The 20794-nt window shown below is 41.8% G+C and overlaps 1 long non-coding RNA gene across 1 annotated transcript in view; it reads right to left on the bottom strand.

Moving 5' to 3' along the window:
* Nucleotides 1–306: 306 nt before the first annotated feature.
* LOC121521635 overlaps nt 307–20794 on the bottom strand; it is an 84700-nt gene continuing 64212 nt past the window's right edge. Inside the window, exons 4-6 of the long non-coding RNA XR_005992869.1 lie at nt 18502–18640; nt 553–640; nt 307–425 (exon numbers count right to left, since the gene is read on the bottom strand). This is a non-coding gene — a long non-coding RNA (uncharacterized LOC121521635). The remainder of the gene's footprint in view (nt 426–552; nt 641–18501; nt 18641–20794) is intronic.

The raw sequence follows: 20794 nt of genomic DNA on the forward strand, positions 1-20794 counted from the left end.
TTACTACATGTCACAGAAGACAATTCCAGAATTTTTCCCAAAAGTCCCAACAAAATCAAACTGCCAATGACAACTGGGAATGATTCACCATCCACAGCTTTAGAGCCAGTCCTTTGGAACAACAGAGGCGATTACAGCCCTGACACTGACCTAAGTCCCGCTGTCCAATCACTGTACCTCCCTTTAGCTGCTTGCCCCACTCACAACACACCAACAGCTACCGCCTTCTTGATAACAGCCGAGCCAGATGATGGAGCTATGAGTCCCGTTGCCAGCGTACCAATGGTGTCCTTTCAGCCAGAGATATCAACTTTCTGCACAGGGGTTTTAGAACTAAGACTTTTTTGTTGAACCTCCATCCACAAACAAGATGACCTTTCAAAGAGTTGGAAAAGTTGCTCCACTTGTGAAAGCCCACTTGGAGTCTGCAAAAAAGTCCACACAAAAGCCAAATCACCTCTTAATGTCAAAGTTAAAACCGAATTTTGGAAATTTTTGTTAATATATTAAAAAATAAAAACTGAAACATAACATTGACACAAGTATTCAGACCCTTTGTGAAAACACTTGAAATTTAGCTCAGGTTCCTCCCATTTCTCTTCATTTTGGCTGAGATGTTTCTTCACCTTGAATGGTCCACCTGTGATTAATTAAACTGATTAGACATGAATTGGAAAGGCAGACACCTCTCTATAGAAGCCTCACAGCTGTCAATGCATATCAGAGCAAAACCCTAACTATGAGCTCAAAGGAACTGCCTGCAGAGCTCAGAGACAGGATTGTTGCAAGGCACAGATCTGGAGAAGGCTACAAAAAAAGTTCTGCTTCACTGAAGGTTTACAAGAGCACGTTGACCTTCAAAACTCTCAAATGGCAGAAGTTTGGTAAAACCAGAACTCTCCCAATTGCCAAACTGAGCAATCAGGGGAGAGGGGCCTCAGTAAGAGAGGTGACCAAGAACCCAACTGTCCCTCTGTCTGAGCTCCAGAGATCATGTGTGGAGATGGGACAAAGTCCCAGAAGGAACAGACATCACTGCAGTCCTCCACCAATCCAGGCGTTATGGCTGAGTGGCCAGACAGAGGTCACTCCTCAGTGCAAATCACATGAAAACCTGCTTAGGGTTGGCAAACAAGCAACTGAAGGACTCTGAGACTGTGAGAAACAAGACTCTCTGGTATGATGGAACCAAGATTGAACTGTTTGGCCTCAGTTTTAAACATTATGTCTGGAGGAAACCAGACACGGCTCATTACCTGCCCAATACCATCCCTACAGTGAAGTATAGTGGTGGCAATAACATGCTTTGGGGGTGTTTTTTGAGGAAAAGCTGAATGGAGCAAACTACAGAGATATCCTCAATCAAAAGGCTGAAAGTTCACCTTACAACACGACAATGACCCTAAGCACACAGCCAGGACAATGCAGGAGTGGCTTAGGGACCACAAATGTCCTGGAGTGGCCCAGAAAGAGCCACTACTTGAACCCTATTAAAACCTCTGGAGAGACCTGAAAATGCCTGTGCAACAACGGTGTCCATTCAATCTGACTGAGCTTGAGAGGATTTGCAAAGAAGCATGGCAGAAAATCTCCAAATCCAGGTGTACAAAGCTTGTTGCTTCTTATTCAGAAAGACTTGAGGCTGTAATTGCTGCCATGTCAAGTGATATTCCAGATTTTTCTTTAAATACATTTGCAAACATTTCTAAAATTCTGTTTTTACTGTGTCATTATGGGCTTCTGCTTGTAGAGTAATGAGAGATTAATGGTTGTGTGTACCAAACTGTAGTTAGAGAATGAAGGCTCAGGAAACTTCTCTAATATTCTATTATTTTGAGGTAGTAAATTTTTGATTTACATGAGCAGCAAGCCGCAGTTGTCTAACCTTGCAAAGCAGATGGATTTGCCCATTTCTGTGTTTCTCACTGGTGAATCCATCTTACAAAGCTCCCATCTGAACCGTTTGGGCCTGGTTAGAAAGTGACAGGACCAATCAGGAGTAAGAGGCAGTACTTTTGGGTGCGACGGAGCCGTGACGTAAGCAAGCAGCAACAAGAGGCCGGTGCAATTATGGCAGACGAGATAAACGTGGATGCTGCTATAGTGTCAGTTTTACCAGAACTTGATGACATTTCTTTGTTAAAAGAAGAAAAAATAACAGCAGTGAGTTGTTTTCAAAAATGACCAAAGTTGTGTAATGACATGTCTACAGTTGCCATGGTTCGCGTTATGCAGTTCTATAGAGTTTACTCCCCCCTAGCAGCGCACCTTGGCTATGACATCACGTGCTTTGTTGATCCAATCACCCTTTGTGTTTTTTTCAAAGGCTCTGCCCTTTCTCAAACGCTGTCTATGTGAGGTTTTCCAGATGGATGTGTGAAAACAAATCCATCTGGCGTGTCAGGTTAGCAATCGTCAACATTAAAACAAAAAAGTCTTTGTATGAGATGAATCTAGGAAATATGGGAAGTCATCTGAAGTAAATCACAGAAAAAAGATTTTTCTGTGTCCAGCCCTCTAACAATACTTTCAGTTGACTGAAAATGACTCACCAAGGGTCAGTGAGGGTTAACAAGGGAAAAAAACGCAATAATCCTTCGATGTGTTGACACTTGAGCTTCTCTTTTCTCCATAAGCCATACAGGCTTTCTCCTACATCAGCACTACGCTGTGTTCTTTGAACGGGCTAACAAGGGATCGAGAGCTGTTTGAGAGCACAAACATTCCCTGGAGATGTTTCAAGTCATTCACAAAAGGTCACCGAGGCGGCAAAAAAAAGGTCAGCTTCCTTAGAAACTCGCTTTGCTCTTTACAATGGCTCTGTGACAGATATAGCGTAACCTCGGAGGTCAGAGCATGGCTAAGGTATGAATTTATGCACTGTATCTGTGGATGTTATCTTTCGGACTTCTCTGTCCAGATGTGTGCTTGGGTATTCACGCGTCTGTTTGCACATGTGCCTTTGGGGGAGTCATGGATGTGTGGTAAGCTTCGCCTTCATCAGCATTCTGCTCTCGCCATTCTGCCACCTCGACTGGTGACCACCGGCGTGTGCTGCTGACATTTCTGGCAGCCGGAGGACAAAACCCACACGTCTCCCTGTGCTGTCACCCGACTGGTAAGGAGAAAGGTGAGCTGTTGTCATTACTTTCTCCCCTTTTCTTTCACAATCACGGTTTTCCTTCATTTGACCTGAAACCCTGCCGAGGCTGCCTATTACGGTGGGGACAAATGCAACAGTAATACATGAATAAATAGCCTCTGTGGCCTACTTTCGACAGCTGGAGACCGGCTACCAGCCGTGACATCAACAAAGTCTGACTGAAATGTCTCCATGGCAACAAAAACATGCCGCAATGACATTTAAAATCAAGGCCACTCTTTATTAAGCTTCCTTATGTTTTCATTCCTGGAGAGGAGGTTTTAAATTGAAAAGAGCCTACAGGTCGTCAGTCCTCGCCGGGCTCCTTGAGTCTATCAGCCTCTGTATTAGGTCTAGCAGTAATTTAGCAGCAGCATAAAGCTCATCAGGAACGCGGGATCAACTCATTACTTCCTCTGGACTGTTTCATCTCCGATTTGAACCTCATTTGTCTCCCAAATTCTGGATGGTCCCTCGAGGTTTGTCTTTTAAAGCAGGGAAACGAACTGATTGCTTTTTAAACTGGATGATAGCAAGGGAGTGGAGTGTTTAACCAGTCCATTTGTCATGACGGCGCTCGGCAAATATTTAAAGGTTGCTATCTCGTGTTTTTAACCAGTCAGGCATGGAAGGCAATAAAATCCAGGAATTTAATACACCACCGAGCCAAACACCGGAGCTGTTTTTCCTGCTCACTTCCTTTTCACCTCATTTCAACTCCTCTTTATTCCCCTCTCCGTTTTTTGACTTCTCTCAAGCTGTTCCCCCACTAAACCCATGATTCAACCCCTGAAATCATCCTTTTCCATTTCTGTTCCTGCACGCTTCCCTCTTTTCATTGAAGGTGTACTTGGGGAGCGATGAATGAGAAGGTTATCGGGAGCGGGGTTGAGATGGAACCGTCTCTTCAGATTAAGATGCGTGGTATACCTTGCAATGTGGGGTGAATGAGAAAATATTGAAAGGCTGAGTCGGTGATGGGGAGAAGGTTGGAAACATCAACAGTGATTCAGCAGTAATTCTCCATCTTTATCCATCCAAGCTCTGAAAGCCCTTTGTTTACCCCGAGTTTCAGAGTTCAGAGTCAAGTCAAGCGCTAAATGTCAAAAAAAGTAGAATTGAAAAGCAGCGTTTTGAGCTCCTCAAGGCGACCGTTTGGTGGGGAGAGCAAATTATCAAGATGAGACCCGTGGGTGAGGATTTCACAAAAGCCAGGAGCAAACTCAGATTTGTTGCTGCTATGAGACACAAGTAGAAAATGTTGGCTTTCAGATTAAGTCCTTGCAGCTTGGTAGCCTTTCACTGAACTGTTCTTTTGTCAGAGAAGGCTGAAGTGCACACTAATCAGGCAGAGGTGCAGGTGTTTGAGTAAACAAGGAGAAAATTAGGTGCTTTTTTAGTGAAGTAAAGGTTAAAGGTGTGAGCTATGAGTATAAAAGCAGGAGTAGTCTACTGAAGGACATGTCTACCAACGAAAAAGCTGATCATAAGAAGATCATAACCCTAATTCCAGAAAAGTTGGGACATTTTGATCTATGCGAATAAAAGTGACAATGATTTGCAAACCCATTTTAACCTTTATTTAATTGAACAGAGTACAAAGACAAGATAATTATTATTCAAAATTAAAAACTATCAAAAAGGTTGAGAGGGGGCATGTATACCACTTTTTCTTCTAACAACACTGAGCATCTAGGGCCTGAAGACACAAATTGTTGAAGTATTAAAAGTGGGATTCTTTACCATTCTTGTTACGCTGCATGCAGAACAGTCCATTTCTGTGTAGCTTGTCTTGCTGAAACATAAATGTTCTCCCAAGCTGTAGTTCTCTTGCAGACTGAATACAACTGTCCAATAGATGTTACCAGATTTTTGCCACAAACCCTCTACCGTCCAGGGCCAGCTGCCAAGAAGCATCCCCACAGCTTGATGCTGCCACCACCATGCTCTACAGTGGGTATGGTGTGTTTTTGACATGTAGTAATTGGTATCCACAAGACATAGCATCTTGTCTGATGGCCAAAACCTTGACCATGGAGTCTCCCACGTGCCTTCCGGCGAACTAGTCCAGATGTGGAGTCTCCCATCTCAGTTGCTGAAGCTTGTAACTCCTGCAGATTCGTCATAGGTGCTTTGGTGGCTTCTCTCACTAGTCTCCTTCTTGCATGGTCACTCAGTTTGTGAGGATGGCCAGATCTAGTTAACATGACATGCCATACTGTTTTGCATACCCATTGTATTGATATATTTCATAATCATCTGGGAAAGCTCCTGTAGAAAGTGTTTGGGAAGGGCAGGGCTTTTCAAAAAATTCTTGGAAGGTGATTGGAGGAATGTTCTGTCTTTCACATTCATGACGGGCCAGTCAAAGTGACAAGACAAACTGATGCTGTACGCATGCCCCCTTTTATGAGCTGACAGGCTACTGCTGCTGTAGAGTGTTAATGGCTGAGCTTCTTGGTGAATAAAACTGATGCCAAGGCCACGCAAAAAAAAAAAACAACTTCTCTTCAGTGTGGCTCTTTGCTCTCATTTTAAAAAGAAATGCATTCCAGTCCTGAGTAAATTGCTGCTTTCCTACTGCTACATCAGAGCTAATAGCTACCGTGGCAGCAGCTATTGAATACACCAGCAAACCCCGCCCATAACGAGCACAAACCCATGCCGAAGCAGAGTGGGAGAAGGGTGAAAACATGTTTTCCATTATGGAAAGCTTTCAGTGTTGCTCTCTGCCCTTGTCTTAATAGAGAAATGTCCAGTTCTGACAACACTGCTGTTGGGGCTACATCCAAGCCAATCACTCCATGAGCAGCCACGCTGATTGCTCTTAACAGTGTTTGGTTTGGCACAAACATTGTGGATTGGAACTTTTTGAGTTGGATTTGCCTGATTACAGACATGGAGTCTGGCAAATCTATCTGCTTTGCAAGATTGTGTTCTAGGCAGATTAACATGTGCCATGTTCCTCACATTTCTTGATAATAGATTTAACTAAACTCTGGGGGATGTTCAGTGCCTTGGAAATTAACTTGTATTGATCCTCAGACTTACACCTTTCAGTAACCTTACTCTGAGTTGTTTGGAGTGTTCTTTTGTCCTCATGGTGTAATGGTAGCCATGAATACTGATTAACTAGTGGCTGAACCTTTCAGAGACAGGTGTCTTTATACTACAATCACTTGAGACAAATTCACTGCACTCAGGTGATCCCCATTTCACTACTAGCACCAAAATTTCAGCATGTGCATGGCCCATCAGTCAAGTTAGATATAGCTAATATTTATGTACAGCTAATCTTACCTGTACCCACTTTGCTGCCTGATTTTTGTGTAGGTTTTAACTGTTTTGTTGTATTTGTTGGTAATAAATAAGATTGATATTCATTATAAAGTGTAAATGCATGTGTTTGAAAGTAGGGGGTAATGGAAAAAGTTTACTGTAAAGTACTGAAACCTAAAAGTTTTCTTGCTCACCTCTGGTTTATTTCCCTTTCTAACCACAGCAAATGAATTTTTAGAAACCTGGGAAAATAACAGCTGTTCTGAGCTCTGCAGCCTTTCATAAATCACTTCTTTGACCAATGGCATTTCCATTCTCATTAATAGTTTCTCCAGACCGTTCACAGTCATAAACACATGCTTTACTCGTGGGCACACAAGTTAACAGACTCCAGCTTTCCCAAATTTTGACTCTGTTACAAATGTTGTCGACCATATGCTCGGGTTTCATCCCTGCTGCTTCCTCTGGGGAAAACCACACAGGTCCCATGTAATTCAAAACACCACCTGGTTAATGAGCATATACTGGAGGAGTGATTCATGGCAGCTGGATTCAGGTTATCACTCTCTAACTCCCTGTGCCACCTCAGGGTTCACAGGCTGACTGACTGATGGATTTGGAGGGCATGGCATTCGAAAATAACAACAAAAATTCTCACCTCTGCAATAAATCGTCCCCTAATGGATATGGACAACACGCCGCAGGAATTTATGACATTTTGGACCCTCATTTGTCGGAGCGGGGTGATATTGCGGATGACATTAAATGCGTCCGGCTGCAGCTGCAGCTCACATTAATCATACTCCCCAAGTCAGGACCTGTCAGACCAGATTAGGAAGGGAGCGGAGCTAGCTTCATTACCCCTCCCTCGAAAACCTCCCCCGGTCACACAAGAAGTTAAGCGTCTCTGTGCTACTATATCATCCCACAACAGCACAGAAACACCTTCACTTCATGGGCGGCTTTACCTGCTCTGTTTGCTCGTCTCCTGTGATAACCTATGCTGGTTGTTTTGCTGTTGCGACACAAAAGGCCAGACGGAGTTCTAGCTTTGATTAGTCTCGCCTGGCGAAACACCGGCTCCGGCAGCCCCTCAGCAGGGTGACCTTACCAGCGTTGTGTAAATTTCACAGCTGTTTTCAGGTGTCATAAAGATTATACTTAAACACAAGATAGCAGCTGATAAACAGTGATGCCTCATAAATTCCAAGCATCTGATAAAACCGCTTGCTGCAAGGAGGACATATTTGATACGCGATAAAAAAAACCCTTATCCCTCATCATCAGGCTGTGCTTTTCTTTTTTTTAAATGGAGTTGAACCACAGCGTGATTGACTGCAGGGGAAATAACGCATCGCACCTTGCCGCTATACTCTCCTCAGATACAAAGAGTAAAGCCTCAGCCATAAAATGTCGCCTCAAAACTCAGAGATAAGAAATTGTATTGCAGTTTTGACAGATGTGGAGCTGTAGATGAAGTGAAACTCAACAGGCTGCTCTGAGGCGCTGGGACACATACATATGGAGAGGAGAAATTATTGCAAAGTCAGCAAAACAGTTCACAGCATCAAGCAGAGGAAGATACACAAGTGAGTAAATAATCTGGGGAAAGTAGGAGTACTGATTCAACGTTTAAGTGGAGACAGGGAAAAAGTTCAAACCTAAAACCTAAACTAAAAGCATTAACTTATAAACAGCTGAGTGGGTATTGCTGCTGTGAATTTATTTTCAAATATGTATTAACTATAGTATAAAGAATGGACAGTGCAACACTTTGCCTGAAGTGAAGCCAAAATAACTTTTTACTTTCTGGCAACTGTATAGGTCTTAAGCTCTGCCTTCTCTTTGTTAACAGATGGGACAAGGGTTCACTAGTGGGCTCAATGATTACCCCACCAGGTTCATGATGCAAGGTTCATACTGAACTTAAGATGTCTCACTTCTCTCATGCACTAATGGTAGAGATGCTACAGAGCTTGACCTCCTATCTGTCTGATCACATGCAGATACAGTCATGTGTATAGGTCTTAGGCACGTAGGGTGCTAAAGATTTATCATGGGCCTGATGTGCAACAACCCGGGGATAGAGAGGCAGGGGGGAGGGCGGCCAGTCAAGCTCATCACATTTTAACACGTGTCTTGCTCAGCAGCCAAGGTCAAGCTCGATGGCATCTCTTGTCCAGGGATTTTCACCCCTGCTGAAATGCCAGGAGGTTGTTCTCGGGACCTCTGGACATGCACAGCTCATAGCAACCCTGCTACCCAACATATCATTTCCCCATACCCCTGGTAAAATGCAAGGACATCCAGGGTTGTGGCAATCTTCCTTCTCTTACTTGCCAAATCTAAGCCTTACTTCAGCCTCAGTTTTGGCCCAAACTAACCTAGAACGTATGCACAGTACTGTACAGATGATTGAAGAACAGTTTGAAACAAAGAAAAAAAAATCTACATTTTGGAACGTCTTTTGGAAACTGGGTTATAGCATGAGCAGGATTTTGTTTTGTTTGCTGTAGGAGACCATAAAGAAGCATCACTTTTAAAGGGAAATGCTGGTATTTATGAAGTTGGATTGTATAAAATACTTGTTAGTAGTAGTTCTATTAGCCAGTTAGCCTCAACAGGTTTCAGTCCATCAAGGAGAATGCACTGAAGACCCCAGCAAGGACATTTGGCTGTCCAGTGCTACAGACCAGTGGTGTGCACAGCGGGGGCACTCACCCCCCTCGTGGCCCAATTGTTGAAAAACAATTGCTAAAGTACCATCTTGGGAGCCAAAACACGTGCTCAAGTGCCCTCTTGGGTGCAAAACGTGCGCTAAAGTGCCCGCTTGGGAGCCAAAACGCGCGCTTAAGTGCCCTCTTTGGGGGCAAAATGCACTCTAAAGTGCCCTCTTGGAAGCCAAAAGCACACCAAACTGTCCTCTTGGGAGCCAAAACACTTGTAAAGTGCCCTCAAGAGCCAAAACGCGTGCTTAAGTGCCCTCTTTTGAGCCAAAACACACACTAAAGTGCCCTCTTGGGCAGTTAATCTGTTTTAAGGCTATATAATGTGCCATTTGTATAACATATAAACATGTCTAACATTCTCTCAAAAACACGTGAAACTTAGTGCCCTCTTCAGTGGTGAGAATACGCTTTATGTGCCCTTTTTTTTCTTTTCATCCCTGCCCTTGAAAAAGTTTGTGCACGCCACTGCTACAGACAGGTCCACTTACATGTAATTTAGTGCATTTTAGGTCATAATAGGCTAAAAAAAAACAATGTTGGATTTAATATATGATATAAATAAAAAGTTGAGATTGAAGCCTCTGTGTCTGGTGTGTTTTAAATATACCCAACCTCGTAGGACATTTTCTCTTGATTTTTAATAAGAATGTGGGGTTAATTTTCCCAAGAAGGTTAAGGGATTTCCTCTAATGTTGGGGAAATTCCCTGTAATCTATGAAAATGTCACAAGAACTTTTACCTAACTTTTTCTTAAATATTGTCCAGTAATATTTCAGTTATTTTCAGTGGAAACATTAGGGAATTTTGAGTAATCTTTCTTGAAAGTCTTTTTGTTTGTTTGTTTGTTTGTTTGTTTGTTTTTATTTTAGCGGGGATTTCCTTAACCTGACACAGTAGACTGTGTTTGGGAAAGGACAGAGCCTTAGAAAAAAAATGGTCTGTCACATCATTTGGGGCCAATCAGAGCAACAAAACACGCGACGTTGTAGGTGTGCCACTACAGAGGAGTAAACACCATAGAAAACTGCCTAACATGAACCACAGCGTTTGTAGACATGTCAGTACACGACCTTTGTTGTTTTTGAAAGAAAAAACTCACTACTGTTCTTTGTTCTTATTTTAACGAAGTAATGTCGTCAAGTTCTGATGAAACTGACACTATAGCATCGTCCACGCTAATCTCTTCCACCATAATTGCACCGGCCTCCTGTTGCTGCTTGCATACGTAACGACTCAACCGTGCCTGAAAGTGCTGCCTCTTACTCCTGACTGGTCATGTCACTTTCTGACGGGGCCCATTCTGTTCAGATGGGAGCTTTGCAAGATGGATTCACCAGTGAGAAACATGGAAACAGGGGAATCCATCCACTTTTCAAGGTTAGGATTTCCCAGAAATTTTCAGAAATCTTCCAAGATACCTTCCTGGAAATTTTATTCTTTATTATTTACATCATTTGTCTTCAGTCTGATTTCTATTTGGGGTCATGACAGCACCGTCTTTATATATATCTGAATGATTGAGGAATTTATCAGAAACTTGGGTCATGATTACTCATCATGGAACTTGTAGCGAGTCCTGAAGCTAGACCAGTTGAGAACCAGTGTCTTATACAACCGAGCTTCAAAAACTCTGAAATATTCCTTTAATTTTAGTCTGTTTTATAGCCAGCTTAAAACTGCTATCAGGACCATAAAGTTTAGAAACCACTCCTTCATGGTTCTGTACCAGTGAATCATAGAGAGCACCAAGGAGCTGAAAATAAGAACAAATGTAGAAAAAGACAAAAGGGCCAAACATCAAGAAATTCAAATCCAAAGTGTGATAAGTGGATTATTATTTCAGCTCACAAAGCTTGAAGTCTTTTCTCATGCATATCAATGTGTGTCGTTCAAATTCTGCTTACAATCAATGAGCCCTTCACTTCCTCAAACATCAAAAATTACTGTACAGCAGTGAGACGCTCTGGTGCCCTCCTCCTGCGTCGCCGCGATGATTCAGCAGTGGGAGCTGACAGATGTGTGGAATAATGAACAGCGGCGTGCTGGGGGGAAGGCGGGTGGAAGCACATGCCTTCTTTAGCTCTTCAAACTTCTGTTCGTGAGCCATGGCAGCAACAGTCCGTCCTCCGCTACCTCCCCACCGCCTCTGCTCCTGCTGTTCTCAGAGCGGTGAGACATGTCTGCATGGAAACTCTCCAAAAACAAACAGGTTGGAATAGTTCCTCTGCCATTTCAGGAGGCCCCAGGTGACTTCGTCGCCTCTGTGTGATCATGGCGCCTTTCTTGTTCTGTCACACTTTTCTTTACTTATTAATCCATCTCTGTCTCGTCGCCACTTTGATGCTGCTGACGGCAGAGCTGTCCTGATTCTGTCACCAAAGACGATCTAAAGGTGGGGTACAGTCACATTGATGGGGGTGGCGGGGGCTTACAGGGGCTTTGGAGAACCCCGCCGGTGAGATGAGAGGATATGAAACAGCTGAGAGGCCACAGAGGCCGACTTCTGGTGGTGTATCTGAGAGTATCGCCGTGACAAAGACGAGCTACATTAACTTACAATTTGTCACTTAATGTACAGTAGAGCTCTGCAGGGCTATTTAGCGCTACAAGGAGATTCAGAGATGAGACAGAGACATGCTAGAGTTTCTTTTTAATGCCACAGCAAGGTACATTAGTGCATTAGACTTCTCTCCTCTGCATGGAACCACTCTGTAATCCTCCCCCGTGGATAGATCAGGCTCCGCGTCTGTGATTCCTTTAGAAGAAAGCGAGATGGAAAGCTGGCGGGATGGAGAGCATGTAAGAAACGCTTGAGCAGGATTGTAGCCAGAGGAAGTATGTTTCAGAAGGGACATAATGCACCCTCGGGCGGGATTAGCGAACACTTACACTCACGACTAGCGGCGGGTGGCCTGTCAGAGCTCCCAGGTGTGAGCTACTGAAGCGAGTCCAGTGTTGACACAGCACCTTCACGTCTGAGCGTGTTATTGGCCCAAACATGGAAATAATTGATGAGAACAAGGTGTAAATAATTAATGGGGATTATTTGCTTTGTTTTGTTGACAGACGAGTAGCCTCTGGCTGCAGCCATGCGTGCCGCTTGCTCCTCCAAAACTAACCGAGAGGCTATTTCAGAGATGGCTGCCATCCCAGTTGTAAATTACTTTGGAGAGGAGTCAAGGGTGAATCTCTGAGTGTGGCTGCGTTTGTGTGTGAGCAATGTCTATCTGTCATTACAGCTCTCACGTGGGGTTAAAATAATTGCAAAAACAAATGACGACATTTAGAGAAAGAACTTCAGATTAATTTGTTGTGAGCACCAACAGCTGTTTGTCTCTCTTTACCCCGAGTTATGCAAAGGAATGAAAAACAAGTAATTTGATATGATAATTGAGACTTAATGCATTTGATTTCCATTTTAGCGCCTTCACTTCTGCCGTCTCCTAATCCTCACATAGTTGTAGAAGTGCATTCTTGAAAGCCTCCTATGGAGATTTCAGCATCAAACTGGATAAACACAAGCTGCTCAGGCCTGTGATCTGATAAGATTTTAACATTTTGGCACGACGGGAAATCACTTTGTTAATTATGCTTATGGAAACACACGAAGACAGAGCGAGATGGATTGGGGAGTCATTTAATATTGATGCAGGGATGTAAATGTTATCCAGACGAGGAAATTGCCCAGGCTAATTGGGGATCACACATTTACCAAGGGACGACACATGCAAAGTGGGAGTCATTCAGATCGATGAGAGGTGAACTCCTGAGGATGTCTGGTGTCAAAACATCAGGAGTAATAGTCTTTTACTGTCATGACAAAAGCACATTAAACATAGTTCAGTCTTGTTATGGTGTCTCTGGTGAAAGTCTTAATGAAATGAAGGCTATCTCATATTCAAGTAAAACAAGAACAAAAAGTGGGTTTGGTAGAGTTTTAAATTATGCACATGAGAAAACCGTAATAGTTAAGTAAGAAATCTGGCACACAAAATGTCATGATAATTAAAAAACTGCATGGGCATACACTGATTAACAACTTTTTTAGTTGTGCATCTGATTTTTATTGTTGTCATTTGATTGCCATGTAGTGTACAAGAGGCACGACAGCCAATCACAATCCAAGCAGCTGTTCCTAATGGTCTCACGGATCTCTGCTACATTCGAAATTTTGGTTGCACAACTGCACACACAATAGAGCAGAGTGCAATAGGATTCCCCGACTTTAGTGACGTGAAGACAAGTCAACTCAAGTTTATTTGTTTAGAATTTTTACAAACTCAGATGACCGAAGTGCTTTCAGGTTTATTTGTGCTCCAAGTTGGAAATGCACACAGACACAGATGGAGTTTTCTATACGTACTCTGTGTTCTTTTCGTGTACATTTGTGCACATTCTCTGGAATTTCACAGATACGGACCAAACATTGCAATACCACCAGTAATCATGAGGGCGCTGTTGAGAAAATGTAGCCAATAAGTCAAGTCAGAGAAGAAAAGCACAAAAAAAAGAATTATTTCAAAAATGGCAGAGCTTTACTTGAAGTTTTTGGGGAATTATTGCCATATAGATTATCAATTGTTAAAAGCGACAAATATTTACCGTACCTTTAAAAAGTATTCCCCTTTTACTGATTTTATAAATCAATCATGGTCAATATTATTTGGCTTTTTTGGCAAAAAACAGCAACAAAAACTTCTTCAATGTCAAAGTGAAGACAGATTTCAACAAAGCAGTGTCAATTCCACAAAAACTATTAGGGCTGTCAAAAGATTACAATTTTTTCATCGTGATTAATCTCAGGATTTCTGTTGCTAATTGTGATTGATCACACCTTTTTTATTGCTTTCTAAAATGCCACTGTTTTGCATTTAAATCTGTTTTTGTGCACTTTGAGATTTTCTACTATCTTAAGGGCAGTTGACTTGCAGTTTTGACATGTTTTTAAAGGTAGATTGAAGATTTCAACTTGAAGTTAAACACGGAAAAAGGAACTTGTTTTGCACAAAAAAGGAAAAATGTGAACAGTGAAAAATATTTGACAAAACAAGGTTCAGATGACCTTTGACTTGTTCATTCAGCTGTCTGTACATTTTTTAAGTGAAATGAGTGGAGCAGTGGTGGACTGTGGCTGCAGGGAGACGCTGATGTGGCCTAACCAAAGTTTTTTTGAAGGCAAAAATAAAGCATGCAATTTAATACAATTATCAAATATAAGTGCACTAATTGTGGATGATAGTTAATTTGTAATTAATGCAATTAAATCTTGACAGCCCAAAAGATATATAAAATGTAAAATAAGTGACAGCAGAATTATTCGCCCCCTTTAACGTTAAAGACCTTATTCAACAGAGTTCCACCCAAATGGTGCTAGAAGTCTCACAATAAGTGAAATGGGGATCACCTGAGAGCAGTGAATTTGTCTCAAGTGATTGTAGTATAAAGATATCTTTTTCTGGAAGGTCCAGTCTCTGGTTAATCAGTATTCCTGGCTACCATTACACCATGAAGAAAAAAGGACATTCCAAGCAACTTGGAGAAAAGGTTATTGAAAACTATATGACAGGGGATAGATACAAAAAAGATTTAAAGGCACTCACAAACTGAGTCACCTGAAGATTTTATGACGTAACACAACATTCCTAGAAACATAAACCTTCACACTTCCTTATATGCTTACTCATAGTAGAAACAAAAGCAACACAGTACAACATCAAAGTGAACAGGAAACAAACTTCATCAACTTCCTCAATCAACTTCAAGTAGTCTCTGTGAATATGATACTCTCATGCAAACTTGTAGTTTTCTGCTATCTTATGCTAAGTCATCTTCAGCTGCTCAGGGCTGAGTATCGCTCTAGAAGCAGATCCAGTGGGTGACGGCATGCACTGTCGGGGCAGACAAGGCAAACTGCATCACCCAGAATGAAATGTAAAATGCAGATGTTACAGTGTTACAATGTCCTTTAGCAGACACTTTTATCCAAAGCGACGTACATTCAAGAGAAAGAACAACACAAGCAAAGATCTAGACAAGAAGAAACAACATCAGTAAGTGCCACAAAGTGCTTCAAGTTCAACTGGAACTGGCAGGTGCTGCCAGATGGTAACAAGAATGGCCTGAAAAGCAAGTGGTGAACATGAGGCCCGATGACTCTGACCTTTGACCTATACCAAAATCAAATCAGTTCATCCTTGAGCCAGGTTGTACATTTGTTCAAAATTTGAAGAAAATTTGTCAAAGCTTTCCTGAGACGTTCACAAGAATGGCCCAGACTGACCGACGGACCCAAGACTATGGCGTCTCTGGCCTCTTCTGTCACCGGCACTGAGGCATAACGAGAGACAAAAAGAGACTTATCTGCAATGCAGATGTAATTAAAAGGGTGACAACTAATTTTCAAATTGCAAATTAGTAGAGTGACAAAAGAATTGGGGAATTATGCAGTTAACTAAAGAATGTCTCATGAAAACAATGAGCATTATGAAAAAACAATAATTAAATCAGGAAAGGCTCAGGCAGAACAAAACAACAAAAGGGAAAACAGTTTCAAAGGAATCTATTAAAGTGTCAATAACAAAGATATGTCTTTTTATATTATCACTAATTAAAGAAAAATACAAACTAAAGATGAAAATTGAGGGGATTAATGAAGTAGGTGTGCAAGAAAGTGTTACATCTTCAAATAGCTCGATTGACGACTTTGTCTGGACCTGCAGACATCCTGTCATCTTATGAAGTCTGCACTTTGCTGAAGAGTTAGATCTCTATTTAAGAAGTTGATTGGCTGACAAATTAAAGCTTCCATTCTAGTGCACTAAAACTGTAGTTTGCTACAAGACATGCAGTGGTAGTGACTGATTTGTCACTCATATCAAAAAGTGGAGGGGGATGGAGTTCAAATGGTTTTATCATGCTACTTAATAATTAAAACAACTTGCCTTATCTTGTACACCGTGATGTATTACAACATGATGACATATCTGGCCCAGGCCTGTTTGGGCTTGGAGCATTGTGAGTATTTGCAGCATTGGCCTCTGTTATTTGGGTAGGAGCTTTGCAAGATTAGACCTACTCTTCTTGGTTATAGATAAAGTTTTTTTCTTCTTTTACAGAGGGGAAAAATAATGTCTGCACATCTAAGCATCAGCCTGTTTGCTGAGCGTGTTATTATTCCTCCCAGGATGTTACTGTGCTGACATCAGTGCAACCTTGCCTGTGGAATTCATAGCTTTCAGTCACATAGCCAGTGTGGAGGGCTTTAGAGCTAAAAAGCTGAGGACAGTAGCAGCTACCACTGACCACCACTGGTGCATGGAGTTACAGCAGCAGGCATTTTAATTCTCTATCTCTTCATAACATCACGATTACACCAACTGACAAATGCAGAAAAACAGAGATATTCATTTAAACTGCAAGTTTTTGTCACATTGAACACTTCTGCAGAACCTGGGACATTGTTTTGATTAGGCCATTTTTGAAAAAATATCTAATGATAAAATAAGAGAGCAGGATTTTTTGCAAACTACTCAAAACAAATCACCACTTGAATGTTTGCATGATGCGTAGAGCATGTCATCTCTGCCCAAAATAATTGCATTTTGACACACATTTCAGGTTAAATATAAATTGCACTTTCTGTCATATGAAAACTGCAGTGCATCATATTGTTCAAGAAACTTGTTTGAGATGATTTAAGCTTAGTGACATGGTGCACTATCCTGCTGGGAGTAGCCATCAGAAGATGGGTACACTGTGGTCATAACAGGATGGACATGGTCAGCAACAATACTCAGGTAGGCTGTGGCGTTTAAACAATGCTCCATTGGCACTAAGGGGCCCAAAGTGCCAAAATCCTGACCCGCTTATTTGAATGTTGCAACTGAAATCAAGACCCATCAGACAAGGGAACAATTTCCCAATCTTCTTTTGTCCAATTTTAGTTTTCAGCTGACAGGAGTGGCACCCGGTGTGGTCTCCTGCTGCTGTCGCCCATCTGCTTCAAGGTTTGACATGTTATGTGTTCAGAGATGGTATTCTGCATATCTTGGTTGTAACAAATGGTTATTTGAGTTACTGTTGCCTTTCTATTATCACCAAACCAGTCTGCCCATTCTCCTCTGACCTCTGACATCAACAAAGCGTTGTCATCCACACGACTGCTGCTCACTGGATGTTTGCCCTTTCTGGATCATTCTCTGTAAACCCTAGAGATGAAAATCTCAGTAGATCAGCCGTTTCTAAACTACTCAGACCAGCCTGTCTGGCACAAACAACCATGTCACAGTCAGAGTCGATTAAATCTCCTATTCTTCCCCATTCTGATGCTCAGTTTGAACTCCAGCAAGCCGTCTTGACCCCGTCTAAATAAATGCATTGAGTTGCTGCCATGTGATTGGCTGATTAGCAGTTTGTGTTAACAAGCAATTGAACAGGTGTACCTAATAAAGTGGCTGGTGAGTGTTGGTTGACAGATATGTATAAGACATGTGATTCATTCAGTGGTACAGCAACCAAAAATAGCAGCATGAATAACACACACCTGTAATGACAGATGCTGTCGCAGACGTTTGCTCATCCAAACAATCGTACAAATTGGACTTGGTTGTTGAGTTTCGGGATTATTGAGATTTATAAAGACGTACTAGGCCTTCATGCAGCCTGAAAGGAACCTGTATGCGTATTTCTCTTTGAGCAAACTCCGAGTTTGAGTCGTGAACATACACAGAGTTTTGTGCATCTTGCCTCAAGTGTATTGAGAAGCTCTTCAAGAGCTCTGTCAGGAAGAGTGAGAGTGATCTGTGGCTCGGTGTCATGGATGTGAAGCATCCTGCAGATGACAATCTCTCCTCATAAGTCACACACATAAGACGGAAGAAGAAATCTACTGACTGCTATCAAACCTGCTTGGGATGAGGGACTGGCATTAAAAAGAGACGGAAGAAGGAAAATTACTTATTTTCTTCGAGAGATCGAGGCAGCAGCGACAAGTCGTCAGCTCTGGTTGTTCACTGTGAGTCATATTCTGTCTTTTTTCTATTTTTCCAACCTGAGAGACACAAGCTTTAATTTACCTTTAGCTGCTGAAGCCTCCCCGCCTGCCAGCTCCATCGCGGCCTCGTCTCCGGCTGCCACCAATAATGAGTTTATGCCTGCTGTGAACATTTTTAGCTCCATGCCAGTCTCACTGATCCAGACCCCATGATTCTTTTGCCTACGCTGCCTGGGGTGCAATGACTCTATAGCATCCATCCCTCCCTTATTCATCCCTCCATCATTACAGACACGGAGCCTCTCTTCACTGTCATGGCTTCCCTATCTCTTTTCACCACCACAGCCACAATGACTCACCCTCTGCTTGGCTCCTCTGTTCCCACCGCCCCAGTCCATGATGCTCCCTCTGGCTTGAGCTGCATTTGTATGTTTCTTGGAGCCAGGTGAAAGCAGGTATTAGGTGCCATGGATCCAAGCTGCCCGTGTTTCTTAATTCCTTTGGAGAGAGATGAAAAATGGCACAAGATGAAGCACATTTCTTCCAAGAAGCCATGTGCTAATTCTTAAATGGCTGCCACTACAGAAGGAGAAAACTGAAGCTGAAAAACCACTTTCTTCTAGTCGATAGCTTTGTCTTGAAAGTAACATTTAAAACACTTATTAATGCTCCAGTAGGAAACTTGTGGTTTGTGTTGATTTTGGTGCCCCTAGCTCATGAAGAAATGTGTCTTTAAATGTTATTGTTCTGCTGATTTTGTCCTGTGCATGTGTAAAAAGGTTTTTTAAACAGAAGAAATCAAGCTCTGCTTTGCAAAACCCTTTGTCTGTCCCCTACCCCTCAGCAGTGCTATATGCATTATTCAATAATAACTATAATTGACGATACTCATGTTGATGGTTTTTTGCCTTTTATGCCATAAAGACGCATTAATATTAATTCCAAGTTATTTTATTACCAGCCTAAAACTTCTCACAGGAGCTTAAAGGTCATATTATAACCTCTGTATTTAAGTTGCACTATATGGAAAAAAATATCCAGATGCCTGACGACCAACAGGGACTATAATGACATTTTATTCAAATTCAGGAACTTTAAAATGGAGTTGCCCCCCCTTTTGCAGCCATAAGCATCTCCACTCTTCTTTAAAGACTTTCCACAAGATTCTGTAGGGTTTTTGTGGGAATTTGTGACCATTCATTCTGCAGAGCAGTGTTTCTCAAATGGTGAGGCACACTGGTGTAGCTTGAGGCAAGTCTTGGTGTGAATTTGGTGGGAATTCGTACACCCACCCGTTATTAATGTATCCAAAGGGGGGAAAGATTTCCGGGGTCCAGTCAACTGAGGGGCCCATGGAAAATCATTATCCATGTAAAGTTGATCTGTGACAAAGCAACAACAACGAATTTGATCTATTATGCTGTAGTAGAACATAACATTTTTCAAAATGTAAACAAACCCATTTACTTAAAACAGAACACCTTTTTACTGGTGGTGTGAACAATGTGGATGTGCACATTAACTAAACCATTTGGAAAGTAATATTAGATTTTATAACTAAGCCATTATGTGCACAAATGCCAGGATACCAGAGAATAAAACAGAAGGAACTGTAAAAACTTTAAGGTAAAAATGATTGCAAAATAAAGGTAAAAATTGGAAAAAATGGGCTAAAAGTGGCAAAATGAGTGGTGAAAAATAGGGATATGCACGGTTTAACGATTCCATTTGTATATCACATTAGCCGGCGCAAGAAATTACAAGTTCGTTGAACTAATTACCTAATATTATTCAAACACAGAAAACTGTAATGAACCTCCTGCCACTAGAAGCCGCTGTAGTTTCAGTGAATTGCTGATGCCTTCCTTTCAGAGCTTTCACTGGCACATGATATTAATCTGCAAAGAGGAACAAAGGCTGGTGGAGCTAGCTGCTAAGGGTAGCCACACTGTACAGAGTATATCAAGCTCACATCACACGTGCTAACACAGCAACCCTGTAATGAATTTGACTGTTTTCTAAGTGTTTTTTTTTTTTTTTTTTTTTTTTATCTCTAGACTAGTCTGATAAATGCAATTTGAATGCCTAGCCAAATGGGGAAATTGATGCCTGGGAACATCCTTAGTGAAAAATGGTTAAAGAGTGGGTTAAAAGTCACAAAATAATGGAATAATGCAGCAAATATGGGTTAAGCAAGGAAAAAGTGGCAAAATGGGCAGGAAAAATTGTGAAAAGTGGCAAAAAACTGTAAAAATGGATGGTTAATTGAGTGCATAGAGGTTTAAAGGGGGGGGAAACTATCTAAAAGTGGCAAAAGTGGGTTTAATGTGGAAACAAATGTGGCATAATAGATGGAAACAGTTATGAAAAGGAGTTTAAAAGTAGCATGAATAAATCATTTGAACATCAGAACCCAATAATAGCTTCACATACTTGTCAGCTGCTGAATGAGGTAACTGTTAGCTAGGACACTAGCACCAATGCTGCTGATCCAAAACACATGCACTGACATCATCAGTAAGGGCCCATCCTCTGGGTTTTTCAGGGGCCTGGTCAATTCTGTGGGCAGTCCTGACTACATCTACACAACTTAAGCTACTGAAACATGTTTTACAGGGGCTTTTTAGTATGGCTATGGTGTGCCTTGAGATC

Source organism: Cheilinus undulatus, linkage group 14, assembly GCF_018320785.1.
Source record: "Cheilinus undulatus linkage group 14, ASM1832078v1, whole genome shotgun sequence".
Classification (NCBI taxonomy): Eukaryota; Metazoa; Chordata; class Actinopteri; order Labriformes; family Labridae; genus Cheilinus; species Cheilinus undulatus.